The 17,799-nt window shown below is 41.8% G+C and overlaps 14 non-coding genes across 14 annotated transcripts; all 14 read right to left on the minus strand.

Moving 5' to 3' along the window:
- Positions 1 to 1,571: 1,571 nt before the first annotated feature.
- On the minus strand, positions 1,572 to 1,644 carry trnar-ccu (transfer RNA arginine (anticodon CCU)). Its single transcript has one exon. It is a non-coding gene; the product is annotated as a tRNA-Arg (tRNA).
- Positions 1,645 to 2,625: 981 nt separating this feature from the next.
- trnar-ccu (transfer RNA arginine (anticodon CCU)) lies at positions 2,626 to 2,698 on the minus strand. The gene has a single exon. It is a non-coding gene; the product is annotated as a tRNA-Arg (tRNA).
- A 2,032-nt stretch (positions 2,699 to 4,730) lies between these two features.
- Positions 4,731 to 4,803, minus strand: trnar-ccu (transfer RNA arginine (anticodon CCU)). Its single transcript has one exon. It is a non-coding gene; the product is annotated as a tRNA-Arg (tRNA).
- Positions 4,804 to 5,781: 978 nt separating this feature from the next.
- On the minus strand, positions 5,782 to 5,854 carry trnar-ccu (transfer RNA arginine (anticodon CCU)). The gene has a single exon. It is a non-coding gene; the product is annotated as a tRNA-Arg (tRNA).
- A 978-nt stretch (positions 5,855 to 6,832) lies between these two features.
- Positions 6,833 to 6,905, minus strand: trnar-ccu (transfer RNA arginine (anticodon CCU)). The gene has a single exon. It is a non-coding gene; the product is annotated as a tRNA-Arg (tRNA).
- Positions 6,906 to 7,883: 978 nt separating this feature from the next.
- Positions 7,884 to 7,956, minus strand: trnar-ccu (transfer RNA arginine (anticodon CCU)). Its single transcript has one exon. It is a non-coding gene; the product is annotated as a tRNA-Arg (tRNA).
- A 978-nt stretch (positions 7,957 to 8,934) lies between these two features.
- Positions 8,935 to 9,007, minus strand: trnar-ccu (transfer RNA arginine (anticodon CCU)). The gene has a single exon. It is a non-coding gene; the product is annotated as a tRNA-Arg (tRNA).
- Positions 9,008 to 9,985: 978 nt separating this feature from the next.
- On the minus strand, positions 9,986 to 10,058 carry trnar-ccu (transfer RNA arginine (anticodon CCU)). The gene has a single exon. It is a non-coding gene; the product is annotated as a tRNA-Arg (tRNA).
- A 981-nt stretch (positions 10,059 to 11,039) lies between these two features.
- On the minus strand, positions 11,040 to 11,112 carry trnar-ccu (transfer RNA arginine (anticodon CCU)). Its single transcript has one exon. It is a non-coding gene; the product is annotated as a tRNA-Arg (tRNA).
- A 2,032-nt stretch (positions 11,113 to 13,144) lies between these two features.
- On the minus strand, positions 13,145 to 13,217 carry trnar-ccu (transfer RNA arginine (anticodon CCU)). The gene has a single exon. It is a non-coding gene; the product is annotated as a tRNA-Arg (tRNA).
- Positions 13,218 to 14,195: 978 nt separating this feature from the next.
- On the minus strand, positions 14,196 to 14,268 carry trnar-ccu (transfer RNA arginine (anticodon CCU)). The gene has a single exon. It is a non-coding gene; the product is annotated as a tRNA-Arg (tRNA).
- Positions 14,269 to 15,246: 978 nt separating this feature from the next.
- Positions 15,247 to 15,319, minus strand: trnar-ccu (transfer RNA arginine (anticodon CCU)). Its single transcript has one exon. It is a non-coding gene; the product is annotated as a tRNA-Arg (tRNA).
- A 978-nt stretch (positions 15,320 to 16,297) lies between these two features.
- trnar-ccu (transfer RNA arginine (anticodon CCU)) lies at positions 16,298 to 16,370 on the minus strand. Its single transcript has one exon. It is a non-coding gene; the product is annotated as a tRNA-Arg (tRNA).
- Positions 16,371 to 17,348: 978 nt separating this feature from the next.
- Positions 17,349 to 17,421, minus strand: trnar-ccu (transfer RNA arginine (anticodon CCU)). Its single transcript has one exon. It is a non-coding gene; the product is annotated as a tRNA-Arg (tRNA).
- Positions 17,422 to 17,799: the final 378 nt, after the last annotated feature.

Below are 17,799 nucleotides of genomic sequence, written 5' to 3' on the forward strand. Positions count from 1 at the left end.
CTCCCGACATTACCCCTTGTCATCACGCCATCTGTTGTCAGCAAATCAACCTCATGGCTCAAGGGAATTGGCAGATCTTTTGTACAAGCATATGAACATATCAGCTTGGCAAACATGCTTTTAAGTTTTGAAATTTCCAGGTCTACTTCTAAACATCTTGTCGAGCACCATTTTCATTCACTTTCTTGAAAGGGACTTACATTTTTTACAACACAAGCTTGAATTTGTAGGTTATTTTGAGTGTCTATTGGGATTTGCTAGAGTGAAGCATGAAGTGCCTTGAAGAGTTTCATTAAATTAAAACATTGAAAGAAATGCTATAGAGTGAATTCACCCTGTCTTTAGAGGCTTTCTATCAATTTTTGACTCACACCCCTCTGACATTGAAAGGTGTGCTATTTTTGGACTAAAGGAATGCTTTTTTAGGACTAAAGCTGACTTAGCAGAGGATGGTTTCGATCCATCGACCTCTGGGTTATGGGCCCAGCACGCTTCCGCTGCACCACTCTGCTTTCCCAGCACCCCAGATGGGACTCGAACCCACAATCCCTGGCTTAGGAGGCCAGTGCCTTATACATTAGGCCACTGGGGCTCTTGCTAAAGCTTGCGGATGTCCAGTACCCACGATGAACGCAACCTATACTTCTGGAATATATCAGAGGGCTCTGTTCTCAGTACAGTCTGTTCTAGTCAGACACCTGAGAGACAGAAAAAATGAAAAGTCAGTACAATGCTTCAACTCAATTTTGTTTCTGTACTGCTTTGTGCAAACACGACCATAGCTGAAGGGAATTAGCAGATCTTTTGTCATTTCAATCATTATGAATTTCAGTTTCCCTTTCACCCACTGAGCAGGGGACTTAGCAGATCTTTTGTATTTTCAATCTTTCTGGATTTCAGTTTCCCTTTCACCCAATCTTTGACATCCAGTGACATTTGAAAAATCCACACGTTGTTCCGTGTCACCTCTTTTGGCCAAATATGTAGAAGTCTGGAGGTCCTGGAGAAGATTCAGCAAGAGATCTTTGATAAGATAGGCCAATGTAACACATCTCTCGACATTACCCCTTGTCATCACACCATCTGTTGTCAGCAAATCAACATCATGGCTCAAGGGAATTGGCAGATCTTTTGTACAAGCATATGAACATATCAGCTTGGCAAACATGCTTTTAAGTTTTGAAATTTCCAGGTCTACTTCTAAACATCTTGTCGAGCACCATTTTCATTCACTTTCTTGAAAGGGACTTAAATTTTTTACAACACAAGCTTGAATTTGTAGGTTATTTTGAGTGTCTATTGGGATTTGCTAGAGTGAAGCATGAAGTGCCTTGAAGAGTTTCATTAAATTAAAACATTGAAAGAAATGCTATAGAGTGAATTCACCCTGTCTTTAGAGGCTTTCTATCAATTTTTGACTCACACCCCTCTGACATTGAAAGGTGTGCTATTTTTGGACTAAAGGAATGCTTTTTTAGGACTAAAGCTGACTTAGCAGAGGATGGTTTCGATCCATCGACCTCTGGGTTATGGGCCCAGCACGCTTCCGCTGCGCCACTCTGCTTTCCCAGCACCCCAGATGGGACTCGAACCCACAATCCCTGGCTTAGGAGGCCAGTGCCTTATCCATTAGGCCACTGGGGCTCTTGCTAAAGCTTGCGGATGTCCAGTACCCACGATGAACGCAACCTATACTTCTGGAATATATCAGAGGGCTCTGTTCTCAGTACAGTCTGTTCTAGTCAGACACCTGAGAGACAGAAAAATGAAAAGTCAGTACAATGCTTCAACTCAATTTTGTTTCTGTACTGCTTTGTGCAAACACGACCATAGCTGAAGGGAATTAGCAGATCTTTTGTCATTTCAATCATTATGAATTTCAGTTTCCCTTTCACCCACTGAGCAGGGGACTTAGCAGATCTTTTGTATTTTCAATCTTTCTGGATTTCAGTTTCCCTTTCACCCAATCTTTGATATCCAGTGACATTTGAAAAATCCACACGTTGTTCCGCGTCCATTCTTTTGGCCAAATATGTAGGAGAAGTCTGGAGGTCCTGGAGAAGATTTAGCAAGAGATCTTTGATAAGATAGGCCAGTGTAACACATCTCCCGACATTACCCCTTGTCATCACGCCATCTGTTGTCAGCAAATCAACCTCATGGCTCAAGGGAATTGGCAGATCTTTTGTACAAGCATATGAACATATCAGCTTGGCAAACATGCTTTTAAGTTTTGAAATTTCCAGGTCTACTTCTAAACATCTTGTCGAGCACCATTTTCATTCACTTTCTTGAAAGGGACTTAAATTTTTTACAACACAAGCTTGAATTTGTAGGTTATTTTGAGTGTCTATTGGGATTTGCTAGAGTGAAGCATGAAGTGCCTTGAAGAGTTTCATTAAATTAAAACATTGAAAGAAATGCTATAGAGTGAATTCACCCTGTCTTTAGAGGCTTTCTATCAATTTTTGACTCACACCCCTCTGACATTGAAAGGTGTGCTATTTTTGGACTAAAGGAATGCTTTTTTAGGACTAAAGCTGACTTAGCAGAGGATGGTTTCGATCCATCGACCTCTGGGTTACGGGCCCAGCACGCTTCCGCTGCGCCACTCTGCTTTCCCAGCACCCCAGATGGGACTCGAACCCACAATCCCTGGCTTAGGAGGCCAGTGCCTTATCCATTAGGCCACTGGGGCTCTTGCTAAAGCTTGCGGATGTCCAGTACCCACGATGAACGCAACCTATACTTCTGGAATATATCAGAGGGCTCTGTTCTCAGTACAGTCTGTTCTAGTCAGACACCTGAGAGACAGAAAAATGAAAAGTCAGTACAATGCTTCAACTCAATTTTGTTTCTGTACTGCTTTGTGCAAACACGACCATAGCTGAAGGGAATTAGCAGATCTTTTGTCATTTCAATCATTATGAATTTCAGTTTCCCTTTCACCCACTGAGCAGGGGACTTAGCAGATCTTTTGTATTTTCAATCTTTCTGGATTTCAGTTTCCCTTTCACCCAATCTTTGATATCCAGTGACATTTGAAAAATCCACACGTTGTTCCGCGTCCATTCTTTTGGCCAAATATGTAGGAGAAGTCTGGAGGTCCTGGAGAAGATTTAGCAAGAGATCTTTGATAAGATAGGCCAGTGTAACACATCTCCCGACATTACCCCTTGTCATCACGCCATCTGTTGTCAGCAAATCAACCTCATGGCTCAAGGGAATTGGCAGATCTTTTGTACAAGCATATGAACATATCAGCTTGGCAAACATGCTTTTAAGTTTTGAAATTTCCAGGTCTACTTCTAAACATCTTGTCGAGCACCATTTTCATTCACTTTCTTGAAAGGGACTTAAATTTTTTACAACACAAGCTTGAATTTGTAGGTTATTTTGAGTGTCTATTGGGATTTGCTAGAGTGAAGCATGAAGTGCCTTGAAGAGTTTCATTAAATTAAAACATTGAAAGAAATGCTATAGAGTGAATTCACCCTGTCTTTAGAGGCTTTCTATCAATTTTTGACTCACACCCCTCTGACATTGAAAGGTGTGCTATTTTTGGACTAAAGGAATGCTTTTTTAGGACTAAAGCTGACTTAGCAGAGGATGGTTTCGATCCATCGACCTCTGGGTTATGGGCCCAGCACGCTTCCGCTGCGCCACTCTGCTTTCCCAGCACCCCAGATGGGACTCGAACCCACAATCCCTGGCTTAGGAGGCCAGTGCCTTATACATTAGGCCACTGGGGCTCTTGCTAAAGCTTGCGGATGTCCAGTACCCACGATGAACGCAACCTATACTTCTGGAATATATCAGAGGGCTCTGTTCTCAGTACAGTCTGTTCTAGTCAGACACCTGAGAGACAGAAAAATGAAAAGTCAGTACAATGCTTCAACTCAATTTTGTTTCTGTACTGCTTTGTGCAAACACGACCATAGCTGAAGGGAATTAGCAGATCTTTTGTCATTTCAATCATTATGAATTTCAGTTTCCCTTTCACCCACTGAGCAGGGGACTTAGCAGATCTTTTGTATTTTCAATCTTTCTGGATTTCAGTTTCCCTTTCACCCAATCTTTGACATCCAGTGACATTTGAAAAATCCACACGTTGTTCCGCGTCACCTCTTTTGGCCAAATATGTAGAAGTCTGGAGGTCCTGGAGAAGATTCAGCAAGAGATCTTTGATAAGATAGGCCAATGTAACACATCTCTCGACATTACCCCTTGTCATCACGCCATCGGTTGTCAGCAAATCAACCTCATGGCTCAAGGGAATTAGCAGATCTTTTGTACAAGCATATGAACATATCAACTTGGCAAACATGCTTTTAAGTTTTGAAATTTCCAGGTCTACTTCTAAACATCTTGTCGAGCACCATTTTCATTCACTTTCTTGAAAGGCACTTACATTTTTTACAACACAAGCTTGAATTTGTAGGTTATTTTGAGTGTCTATTGGGATTTGCTAGAGTGAAGCATGAAGTGCCTTGAAGAGTTTAATTAAATTAAAACATTGAAAGAAATGCTATAGAGTGAATTCACCCTGTCTTTAGAGGCTTTCTATCAATTTTTGACTCACACCCCTCTGACATTGAAAGGTGTGCTATTTTTGGACTAAAGGAATGCTTTTTTAGGACTAAAGGTGACTTAGCAGAGGATGGTTTCGATCCATCGACCTCTGGGTTATGGGCCCAGCACGCTTCCGCTGCGCCACTCTGCTTTCCCAGCACCCCAGATGGGACTCGAACCCACAATCCCTGGCTTAGGAGGCCAGTGCCTTATCCATTAGGCCACTGGGGCTCTTGCTAAAGCTTGCGGATGTCCAGTACCCAAGATGAACGCAACCTATACTTCTGGAATATATCAGAGGGCTCTGTTCTCAGTACAGTCTGTTCTAGTCAGACACCTGAGAGACAGAAAAATGAAAAGTCAGTACAATGCTTCAACTCAATTTTGTTTCTGTACTGCTTTGTGCAAACACGACCATAGCTGAAGGGAATTAGCAGATCTTTTGTCATTTCAATCATTATGAATTTCAGTTTCCCTTTCACCCACTGAGCAGGGGACTTAGCAGATCTTTTGTATTTTCAATCTTTCTGGATTTCAGTTTCCCTTTCACCCAATCTTTGATATCCAGTGACATTTGAAAAATCCACACGTTGTTCCGCGTCCATTCTTTTGGCCAAATATGTAGAAGTCTGGAGGTCCTGGAGAAGATTCAGCAAGAGATCTTTGATAAGATAGGCCAGTGTAACACATCTCTCGACATTACCCCTTGTCATCACGCCATCTGTTGTCAGCAAATCAACCTCATGGCTCAAGGGAATTAGCAGATCTTTTGTACAAGCATATGAACATATCAACTTGGCAAACATGCTTTTAAGTTTTGAAATTTCCAGGTCTACTTCTAAACATCTTGTCGAGCACCATTTTCATTCACTTTCTTGAAAGGCACTTACATTTTTTACAACACAAGCTTGAATTTGTAGGTTATTTTGAGTGTCTATTGGGATTTGCTAGAGTGAAGCATGAAGTGCCTTGAAGAGTTTCATTAAATTAAAACATTGAAAGAAATGCTATAGAGTGAATTCACCCTGTCTTTAGAGGCTTTCTATCAATTTTTGACTCACACCCCTCTGACATTGAAAGGTGTGCTATTTTTGGACTAAAGGAATGCTTTTTTAGGACTAAAGGTGACTTAGCAGAGGATGGTTTCGATCCATCGACCTCTGGGTTATGGGCCCAGCACGCTTCCGCTGCGCCACTCTGCTTTCCCAGCACCCCAGATGGGACTCGAACCCACAATCCCTGGCTTAGGAGGCCAGTGCCTTATCCATTAGGCCACTGGGGCTCTTGCTAAAGCTTGCGGATGTCCAGTACCCACGATGAACGCAACCTATACTTCTGGAATATATCAGAGGGCTCTGTTCTCAGTACAGTCTGTTCTAGTCAGACACCTGAGAGACAGAAAAATGAAAAGTCAGTACAATGCTTCAACTCAATTTTGTTTCTGTACTGCTTTGTGCAAACACGACCATAGCTGAAGGGAATTAGCAGATCTTTTGTCATTTCAATCATTATAAATTTCAGTTTCCCTTTCACCCACTGAGCAGGGGACTTAGCAGATCTTTTGTATTTTCAATCTTTCTGGATTTCAGTTTCCCTTTCACCCAATCTTTGATATCCAGTGACATTTGAAAAATCCACACGTTGTTCCGCGTCCATTCTTTTGGCCAAATATGTAGAAGTCTGGAGGTCCTGGAGAAGATTCAGCAAGAGATCTTTGATAAGATAGGCCAGTGTAACACATCTCTCGACATTACCCCTTGTCATCACGCCATCTGTTGTCAGCAAATCAACCTCATGGCTCAAGGGAATTAGCAGATCTTTTGTACAAGCATATGAACATATCAACTTGGCAAACATGCTTTTAAGTTTTGAAATTTCCAGGTCTACTTCTAAACATCTTGTCGAGCACCATTTTCATTCACTTTCTTGAAAGGCACTTACATTTTTTACAACACAAGCTTGAATTTGTAGGTTATTTTGAGTGTCTATTGGGATTTGCTAGAGTGAAGCATGAAGTGCCTTGAAGAGTTTCATTAAATTAAAACATTGAAAGAAATGCTATAGAGTGAATTCACCCTGTCTTTAGAGGCTTTCTATCAATTTTTGACTCACACCCCTCTGACATTGAAAGGTGTGCTATTTTTGGACTAAAGGAATGCTTTTTTAGGACTAAAGGTGACTTAGCAGAGGATGGTTTCGATCCATCGACCTCTGGGTTATGGGCCCAGCACGCTTCCGCTGCGCCACTCTGCTTTCCCAGCACCCCAGATGGGACTCGAACCCACAATCCCTGGCTTAGGAGGCCAGTGCCTTATCCATTAGGCCACTGGGGCTCTTGCTAAAGCTTGCGGATGTCCAGTACCCACGATGAACGCAACCTATACTTCTGGAATATATCAGAGGGCTCTGTTCTCAGTACAGTCTGTTCTAGTCAGACACCTGAGAGACAGAAAAATGAAAAGTCAGTACAATGCTTCAACTCAATTTTGTTTCTGTACTGCTTTGTGCAAACACGACCATAGCTGAAGGGAATTAGCAGATCTTTTGTCATTTCAATCATTATAAATTTCAGTTTCCCTTTCACCCACTGAGCAGGGGACTTAGCAGATCTTTTGTATTTTCAATCTTTCTGGATTTCAGTTTCCCTTTCACCCAATCTTTGATATCCAGTGACATTTGAAAAATCCACACGTTGTTCCGCGTCCATTCTTTTGGCCAAATGTGTAGAAGTCTGGAGGTCCTGGAGAAGATTCAGCAAGAGATCTTTGATAAGATAGGCCAGTGTAACACATCTCTCGACATTACCCCTTGTCATCACGCCATCTGTTGTCAGCAAATCAACCTCATGGCTCAAGGGAATTAGCAGATCTTTTGTACAAGCATATGAACATATCAACTTGGCAAACATGCTTTTAAGTTTTGAAATTTCCAGGTCTACTTCTAAACATCTTGTCGAGCACCATTTTCATTCACTTTCTTGAAAGGCACTTACATTTTTTACAACACAAGCTTGAATTTGTAGGTTATTTTGAGTGTCTATTGGGATTTGCTAGAGTGAAGCATGAAGTGCCTTGAAGAGTTTCATTAAATTAAAACATTGAAAGAAATGCTATAGAGTGAATTCACCCTGTCTTTAGAGGCTTTCTATCAATTTTTGACTCACACCCCTCTGACATTGAAAGGTGTGCTATTTTTGGACTAAAGGAATGCTTTTTTAGGACTAAAGGTGACTTAGCAGAGGATGGTTTCGATCCATCGACCTCTGGGTTATGGGCCCAGCACGCTTCCGCTGCGCCACTCTGCTTTCCCAGCACCCCAGATGGGACTCGAACCCACAATCCCTGGCTTAGGAGGCCAGTGCCTTATCCATTAGGCCACTGGGGCTCTTGCTAAAGCTTGCGGATGTCCAGTACCCACGATGAACGCAACCTATACTTCTGGAATATATCAGAGGGCTCTGTTCTCAGTACAGTCTGTTCTAGTCAGACACCTGAGAGACAGAAAAATGAAAAGTCAGTACAATGCTTCAACTCAATTTTGTTTCTGTACTTCTTTGTGCAAACACGACCATAGCTGAAGGGAATTAGCAGATCTTTTGTCATTTCAATCATTATAAATTTCAGTTTCCCTTTCACCCACTGAGCAGGGGACTTAGCAGATCTTTTGTATTTTCAATCTTTCTGGATTTCAGTTTCCCTTTCACCCAATCTTTGATATCCAGTGACATTTGAAAAATCCACACGTTGTTCCGCGTCCATTCTTTTGGCCAAATATGTAGAAGTCTGGAGGTCCTGGAGAAGATTCAGCAAGAGATCTTTGATAAGATAGGCCAGTGTAACACATCTCTCGACATTACCCCTTGTCATCACGCCATCTGTTGTCAGCAAATCAACCTCATGGCTCAAGGGAATTAGCAGATCTTTTGTACAAGCATATGAACATATCAACTTGGCAAACATGCTTTTAAGTTTTGAAATTTCCAGGTCTACTTCTAAACATCTTGTCGAGCACCATTTTCATTCACTTTCTTGAAAGGCACTTACATTTTTTACAACACAAGCTTGAATTTGTAGGTTATTTTGAGTGTCTATTGGGATTTGCTAGAGTGAAGCATGAAGTGCCTTGAAGAGTTTCATTAAATTAAAACATTGAAAGAAATGCTATAGAGTGAATTCACCCTGTCTTTAGAGGCTTTCTATCAATTTTTGACTCACACCCCTCTGACATTGAAAGGTGTGCTATTTTTGGACTAAAGGAATGCTTTTTTAGGACTAAAGGTGACTTAGCAGAGGATGGTTTCGATCCATCGACCTCTGGGTTATGGGCCCAGCACGCTTCCGCTGCGCCACTCTGCTTTCCCAGCACCCCAGATGGGACTCGAACCCACAATCCCTGGCTTAGGAGGCCAGTGCCTTATCCATTAGGCCACTGGGGCTCTTGCTAAAGCTTGCGGATGTCCAGTACCCACGATGAACGCAACCTATACTTCTGGAATATATCAGAGGGCTCTGTTCTCAGTACAGTCTGTTCTAGTCAGACACCTGAGAGACAGAAAAATGAAAAGTCAGTACAATGCTTCAACTCAATTTTGTTTCTGTACTTCTTTGTGCAAACACGACCATAGCTGAAGGGAATTAGCAGATCTTTTGTCATTTCAATCATAATAAATTTCAGTTTCCCTTTCACCCACTGAGCAGGGGACTTAGCAGATCTTTTGTATTTTCAATCTTTCTGGATTTCAGTTTCCCTTTCACCCAATCTTTGATATCCAGTGACATTTGAAAAATCCACACGTTGTTCCGCGTCACCTCTTTTGGCCAAATATGTAGAAGTCTGGAGGTCCTGGAGAAGATTCAGCAAGAGATCTTTGATAAGATAGGCCAATGTAACACATCTCTCGACATTACCCCTTGTCATCACACCATCTGTTGTCAGCAAATCAACATCATGGCTCAAGGGAATTGGCAGATCTTTTGTACAAGCATATGAACATATCAGCTTGGCAAACATGCTTTTAAGTTTTGAAATTTCCAGGTCTACTTCTAAACATCTTGTCGAGCACCATTTTCATTCACTTTCTTGAAAGGGACTTAAATTTTTTACAACACAAGCTTGAATTTGTAGGTTATTTTGAGTGTCTATTGGGATTTGCTAGAGTGAAGCATGAAGTGCCTTGAAGAGTTTCATTAAATTAAAACATTGAAAGAAATGCTATAGAGTGAATTCACCCTGTCTTTAGAGGCTTTCTATCAATTTTTGACTCACACCCCTCTGACATTGAAAGGTGTGCTATTTTTGGACTAAAGGAATGCTTTTTTAGGACTAAAGCTGACTTAGCAGAGGATGGTTTCGATCCATCGACCTCTGGGTTATGGGCCCAGCACGCTTCCGCTGCGCCACTCTGCTTTCCCAGCACCCCAGATGGGACTCGAACCCACAATCCCTGGCTTAGGAGGCCAGTGCCTTATCCATTAGGCCACTGGGGCTCTTGCTAAAGCTTGCGGATGTCCAGTACCCACGATGAACGCAACCTATACTTCTGGAATATATCAGAGGGCTCTGTTCTCAGTACAGTCTGTTCTAGTCAGACACCTGAGAGACAGAAAAATGAAAAGTCAGTACAATGCTTCAACTCAATTTTGTTTCTGTACTGCTTTGTGCAAACACGACCATAGCTGAAGGGAATTAGCAGATCTTTTGTCATTTCAATCATTATGAATTTCAGTTTCCCTTTCACCCACTGAGCAGGGGACTTAGCAGATCTTTTGTATTTTCAATCTTTCTGGATTTCAGTTTCCCTTTCACCCAATCTTTGATATCCAGTGACATTTGAAAAATCCACACGTTGTTCCGCGTCCATTCTTTTGGCCAAATATGTAGGAGAAGTCTGGAGGTCCTGGAGAAGATTTAGCAAGAGATCTTTGATAAGATAGGCCAGTGTAACACATCTCCCGACATTACCCCTTGTCATCACGCCATCTGTTGTCAGCAAATCAACCTCATGGCTCAAGGGAATTGGCAGATCTTTTGTACAAGCATATGAACATATCAGCTTGGCAAACATGCTTTTAAGTTTTGAAATTTCCAGGTCTACTTCTAAACATCTTGTCGAGCACCATTTTCATTCACTTTCTTGAAAGGGACTTAAATTTTTTACAACACAAGCTTGAATTTGTAGGTTATTTTGAGTGTCTATTGGGATTTGCTAGAGTGAAGCATGAAGTGCCTTGAAGAGTTTCATTAAATTAAAACATTGAAAGAAATGCTATAGAGTGAATTCACCCTGTCTTTAGAGGCTTTCTATCAATTTTTGACTCACACCCCTCTGACATTGAAAGGTGTGCTATTTTTGGACTAAAGGAATGCTTTTTTAGGACTAAAGCTGACTTAGCAGAGGATGGTTTCGATCCATCGACCTCTGGGTTATGGGCCCAGCACGCTTCCGCTGCGCCACTCTGCTTTCCCAGCACCCCAGATGGGACTCGAACCCACAATCCCTGGCTTAGGAGGCCAGTGCCTTATCCATTAGGCCACTGGGGCTCTTGCTAAAGCTTGCGGATGTCCAGTACCCACGATGAACGCAACCTATACTTCTGGAATATATCAGAGGGCTCTGTTCTCAGTACAGTCTGTTCTAGTCAGACACCTGAGAGACAGAAAAATGAAAAGTCAGTACAATGCTTCAACTCAATTTTGTTTCTGTACTGCTTTGTGCAAACACGACCATAGCTGAAGGGAATTAGCAGATCTTTTGTCATTTCAATCATTATGAATTTCAGTTTCCCTTTCACCCACTGAGCAGGGGACTTAGCAGATCTTTTGTATTTTCAATCTTTCTGGATTTCAGTTTCCCTTTCACCCAATCTTTGATATCCAGTGACATTTGAAAAATCCACACGTTGTTCCGCGTCCATTCTTTTGGCCAAATATGTAGGAGAAGTCTGGAGGTCCTGGAGAAGATTTAGCAAGAGATCTTTGATAAGATAGGCCAGTGTAACACATCTCCCGACATTACCCCTTGTCATCACGCCATCTGTTGTCAGCAAATCAACCTCATGGCTCAAGGGAATTGGCAGATCTTTTGTACAAGCATATGAACATATCAGCTTGGCAAACATGCTTTTAAGTTTTGAAATTTCCAGGTCTACTTCTAAACATCTTGTCGAGCACCATTTTCATTCACTTTCTTGAAAGGGACTTAAATTTTTTACAACACAAGCTTGAATTTGTAGGTTATTTTGAGTGTCTATTGGGATTTGCTAGAGTGAAGCATGAAGTGCCTTGAAGAGTTTCATTAAATTAAAACATTGAAAGAAATGCTATAGAGTGAATTCACCCTGTCTTTAGAGGCTTTCTATCAATTTTTGACTCACACCCCTCTGACATTGAAAGGTGTGCTATTTTTGGACTAAAGGAATGCTTTTTTAGGACTAAAGCTGACTTAGCAGAGGATGGTTTTGATCCATCGACCTCTGGGTTATGGGCCCAGCACGCTTCCGCTGCGCCACTCTGCTTTCCCAGCACCCCAGATGGGACTCGAACCCACAATCCCTGGCTTAGGAGGCCAGTGCCTTATACATTAGGCCACTGGGGCTCTTGCTAAAGCTTGCGGATGTCTAGTACCCACGATGAACGCAACCTATACTTCTGGAATATATCAGAGGGCTCTGTTCTCAGTACAGTCTGTTCTAGTCAGACACCTGAGAGACAGAAAAATGAAAAGTCAGTACAATGCTTCAACTCAATTTTGTTTCTGTACTGCTTTGTGCAAACACGACCATAGCTGAAGGGAATTAGCAGATCTTTTGTCATTTCAATCATTATGAATTTCAGTTTCCCTTTCACCCACTGAGCAGGGGACTTAGCAGATCTTTTGTATTTTCAATCTTTCTGGATTTCAGTTTCCCTTTCACCCAATCTTTGACATCCAGTGACATTTGAAAAATCCACACGTTGTTCCGCGTCACCTCTTTTGGCCAAATATGTAGAAGTCTGGAGGTCCTGGAGAAGATTCAGCAAGAGATCTTTGATAAGATAGGCCAATGTAACACATCTCTCGACATTACCCCTTGTCATCACGCCATCGGTTGTCAGCAAATCAACCTCATGGCTCAAGGGAATTAGCAGATCTTTTGTACAAGCATATGAACATATCAACTTGGCAAACATGCTTTTAAGTTTTGAAATTTCCAGGTCTACTTCTAAACATCTTGTCGAGCACCATTTTCATTCACTTTCTTGAAAGGCACTTACATTTTTTACAACACAAGCTTGAATTTGTAGGTTATTTTGAGTGTCTATTGGGATTTGCTAGAGTGAAGCATGAAGTGCCTTGAAGAGTTTCATTAAATTAAAACATTGAAAGAAATGCTATAGAGTGAATTCACCCTGTCTTTAGAGGCTTTCTATCAATTTTTGACTCACACCCCTCTGACATTGAAAGGTGTGCTATTTTTGGACTAAAGGAATGCTTTTTTAGGACTAAAGGTGACTTAGCAGAGGATGGTTTCGATCCATCGACCTCTGGGTTATGGGCCCAGCACGCTTCCGCTGCGCCACTCTGCTTTCCCAGCACCCCAGATGGGACTCGAACCCACAATCCCTGGCTTAGGAGGCCAGTGCCTTATCCATTAGGCCACTGGGGCTCTTGCTAAAGCTTGCGGATGTCCAGTACCCACGATGAACGCAACCTATACTTCTGGAATATATCAGAGGGCTCTGTTCTCAGTACAGTCTGTTCTAGTCAGACACCTGAGAGACAGAAAAATGAAAAGTCAGTACAATGCTTCAACTCAATTTTGTTTCTGTACTGCTTTGTGCAAACACGACCATAGCTGAAGGGAATTAGCAGATCTTTTGTCATTTCAATCATTATGAATTTCAGTTTCCCTTTCACCCACTGAGCAGGGGACTTAGCAGATCTTTTGTATTTTCAATCTTTCTGGATTTCAGTTTCCCTTTCACCCAATCTTTGATATCCAGTGACATTTGAAAAATCCACACGTTGTTCCGCGTCCATTCTTTTGGCCAAATATGTAGAAGTCTGGAGGTCCTGGAGAAGATTCAGCAAGAGATCTTTGATAAGATAGGCCAGTGTAACACATCTCTCGACATTACCCCTTGTCATCACGCCATCTGTTGTCAGCAAATCAACCTCATGGCTCAAGGGAATTAGCAGATCTTTTGTACAAGCATATGAACATATCAACTTGGCAAACATGCTTTTAAGTTTTGAAATTTCCAGGTCTACTTCTAAACATCTTGTCGAGCACCATTTTCATTCACTTTCTTGAAAGGCACTTACATTTTTTACAACACAAGCTTGAATTTGTAGGTTATTTTGAGTGTCTATTGGGATTTGCTAGAGTGAAGCATGAAGTGCCTTGAAGAGTTTCATTAAATTAAAACATTGAAAGAAATGCTATAGAGTGAATTCACCCTGTCTTTAGAGGCTTTCTATCAATTTTTGACTCACACCCCTCTGACATTGAAAGGTGTGCTATTTTTGGACTAAAGGAATGCTTTTTTAGGACTAAAGGTGACTTAGCAGAGGATGGTTTCGATCCATCGACCTCTGGGTTATGGGACCAGCACGCTTCCGCTGCGCCACTCTGCTTTCCCAGCACCCCAGATGGGACTCGAACCCACAATCCCTGGCTTAGGAGGCCAGTGCCTTATCCATTAGGCCACTGGGGCTCTTGCTAAAGCTTGCGGATGTCCAGTACCCACGATGAACGCAACCTATACTTCTGGAATATATCAGAGGGCTCTGTTCTCAGTACAGTCTGTTCTAGTCAGACACCTGAGAGACAGAAAAATGAAAAGTCAGTACAATGCTTCAACTCAATTTTGTTTCTGTACTGCTTTGTGCAAACACGACCATAGCTGAAGGGAATTAGCAGATCTTTTGTCATTTCAATCATTATAAATTTCAGTTTCCCTTTCACCCACTGAGCAGGGGACTTAGCAGATCTTTTGTATTTTCAATCTTTCTGGATTTCAGTTTCCCTTTCACCCAATCTTTGATATCCAGTGACATTTGAAAAATCCACACGTTGTTCCGCGTCCATTCTTTTGGCCAAATATGTAGAAGTCTGGAGGTCCTGGAGAAGATTCAGCAAGAGATCTTTGATAAGATAGGCCAGTGTAACACATCTCTCGACATTACCCCTTGTCATCACGCCATCTGTTGTCAGCAAATCAACCTCATGGCTCAAGGGAATTAGCAGATCTTTTGTACAAGCATATGAACATATCAACTTGGCAAACATGCTTTTAAGTTTTGAAATTTCCAGGTCTACTTCTAAACATCTTGTCGAGCACCATTTTCATTCACTTTCTTGAAAGGCACTTACATTTTTTACAACACAAGCTTGAATTTGTAGGTTATTTTGAGTGTCTATTGGGATTTGCTAGAGTGAAGCATGAAGTGCCTTGAAGAGTTTCATTAAATTAAAACATTGAAAGAAATGCTATAGAGTGAATTCACCCTGTCTTTAGAGGCTTTCTATCAATTTTTGACTCACACCCCTCTGACATTGAAAGGTGTGCTATTTTTGGACTAAAGGAATGCTTTTTTAGGACTAAAGGTGACTTAGCAGAGGATGGTTTCGATCCATCGACCTCTGGGTTATGGGCCCAGCACGCTTCCGCTGCGCCACTCTGCTTTCCCAGCACCCCAGATGGGACTCGAACCCACAATCCCTGGCTTAGGAGGCCAGTGCCTTATCCATTAGGCCACTGGGGCTCTTGCTAAAGCTTGCGGATGTCCAGTACCCACGATGAACGCAACCTATACTTCTGGAATATATCAGAGGGCTCTGTTCTCAGTACAGTCTGTTCTAGTCAGACACCTGAGAGACAGAAAAATGAAAAGTCAGTACAATGCTTCAACTCAATTTTGTTTCTGTACTGCTTTGTGCAAACACGACCATAGCTGAAGGGAATTAGCAGATCTTTTGTCATTTCAATCATTATAAATTTCAGTTTCCCTTTCACCCACTGAGCAGGGGACTTAGCAGATCTTTTGTATTTTCAATCTTTCTGGATTTCAGTTTCCCTTTCACCCAATCTTTGATATCCAGTGACATTTGAAAAATCCACACGTTGTTCCGCGTCCATTCTTTTGGCCAAATGTGTAGAAGTCTGGAGGTCCTGGAGAAGATTCAGCAAGAGATCTTTGATAAGATAGGCCAGTGTAACACATCTCTCGACATTACCCCTTGTCATCACGCCATCTGTTGTCAGCAAATCAACCTCATGGCTCAAGGGAATTAGCAGATCTTTTGTACAAGCATATGAACATATCAACTTGGCAAACATGCTTTTAAGTTTTGAAATTTCCAGGTCTACTTCTAAACATCTTGTCGAGCACCATTTTCATTCACTTTCTTGAAAGGCACTTACATTTTTTACAACACAAGCTTGAATTTGTAGGTTATTTTGAGTGTCTATTGGGATTTGCTAGAGTGAAGCATGAAGTGCCTTGAAGAGTTTCATTAAATTAAAACATTGAAAGAAATGCTATAGAGTGAATTCACCCTGTCTTTAGAGGCTTTCTATCAATTTTTGACTCACACCCCTCTGACATTGAAAGGTGTGCTATTTTTGGACTAAAGGAATGCTTTTTTAGGACTAAAGGTGACTTAGCAGAGGATGGTTTCGATCCATCGACCTCTGGGTTATGGGCCCAGCACGCTTCCGCTGCGCCACTCTGCTTTCCCAGCACCCCAGATGGGACTCGAACCCACAATCCCTGGCTTAGGAGGCCAGTGCCTTATCCATTAGGCCACTGGGGCTCTTGCTAAAGCTTGCGGATGTCCAGTACCCACGATGAACGCAACCTATACTTCTGGAATATATCAGAGGGCTCTGTTCTCAGTACAGTCTGTTCTAGTCAGACACCTGAGAGACAGAAAAATGAAAAGTCAGTACAATGCTTCAACTCAATTTTGTTTCTGTACTTCTTTGTGCAAACACGACCATAGCTGAAGGGAATTAGCAGATCTTTTGTCATTTCAATCATTATAAATTTCAGTTTCCCTTTCACCCACTGAGCAGGGGACTTAGCAGATCTTTTGTATTTTCAATCTTTCTGGATTTCAGTTTCCCTTTCACCCAATCTTTGATATCCAGTGACATTTGAAAAATCCACACGTTGTTCCGCGTCCATTCTTTTGGCCAAATATGTAGAAGTCTGGAGGTCCTGGAGAAGATTCAGCAAGAGATCTTTGATAAGATAGGCCAGTGTAACACATCTCTCGACATTACCCCTTGTCATCACGCCATCTGTTGTCAGCAAATCAACCTCATGGCTCAAGGGAATTAGCAGATCTTTTGTACAAGCATATGAACATATCAACTTGGCAAACATGCTTTTAAGTTTTGAAATTTCCAGGTCTACTTCTAAACATCTTGTCGAGCACCATTTTCATTCACTTTCTTGAAAGGCACTTACATTTTTTACAACACAAGCTTGAATTTGTAGGTTATTTTGAGTGTCTATTGGGATTTGCTAGAGTGAAGCATGAAGTGCCTTGAAGAGTTTCATTAAATTAAAACATTGAAAGAAATGCTATAGAGTGAATTCACCCTGTCTTTAGAGGCTTTCTATCAATTTTTGACTCACACCCCTCTGACATTGAAAGGTGTGCTATTTTTGGACTAAAGGAATGCTTTTTTAGGACTAAAGGTGACTTAGCAGAGGATGGTTTCGATCCATCGACCTCTGGGTTATGGGCCCAGCACGCTTCCGCTGCGCCACTCTGCTTTCCCAGCACCCCAGATGGGACTCGAACCCACAATCCCTGGCTTAGGAGGCCAGTGCCTTATCCATTAGGCCACTGGGGCTCTTGCTAAAGCTTGCGGATGTCCAGTACCCACGATGAACGCAACCTATACTTCTGGAATATATCAGAGGGCTCTGTTCTCAGTACAGTCTGTTCTAGTCAGACACCTGAGAGACAGAAAAATGAAAAGTCAGTACAATGCTTCAACTCAATTTTGTTTCTGTACTGCTTTGTGCAAACACGACCATAGCTGAAGGGAATTAGCAGATCTTTTGTCATTTCAATCATTATAAATTTCAGTTTCCCTTTCACCCACTGAGCAGGGGACTTAGCAGATCTTTTGTATTTTCAATCTTTCTGGATTTCAGTTTCCCTTTCACCCAATCTTTGATATCCAGTGACATTTGAAAAATCCACACGTTGTTCCGCGTCCATTCTT

The sequence above is a fragment of the Brachyhypopomus gauderio genome, unplaced genomic scaffold, assembly GCF_052324685.1.
Source record: "Brachyhypopomus gauderio isolate BG-103 unplaced genomic scaffold, BGAUD_0.2 sc313, whole genome shotgun sequence".
In the NCBI taxonomy this organism is placed as follows: Eukaryota; Metazoa; Chordata; class Actinopteri; order Gymnotiformes; family Hypopomidae; genus Brachyhypopomus; species Brachyhypopomus gauderio.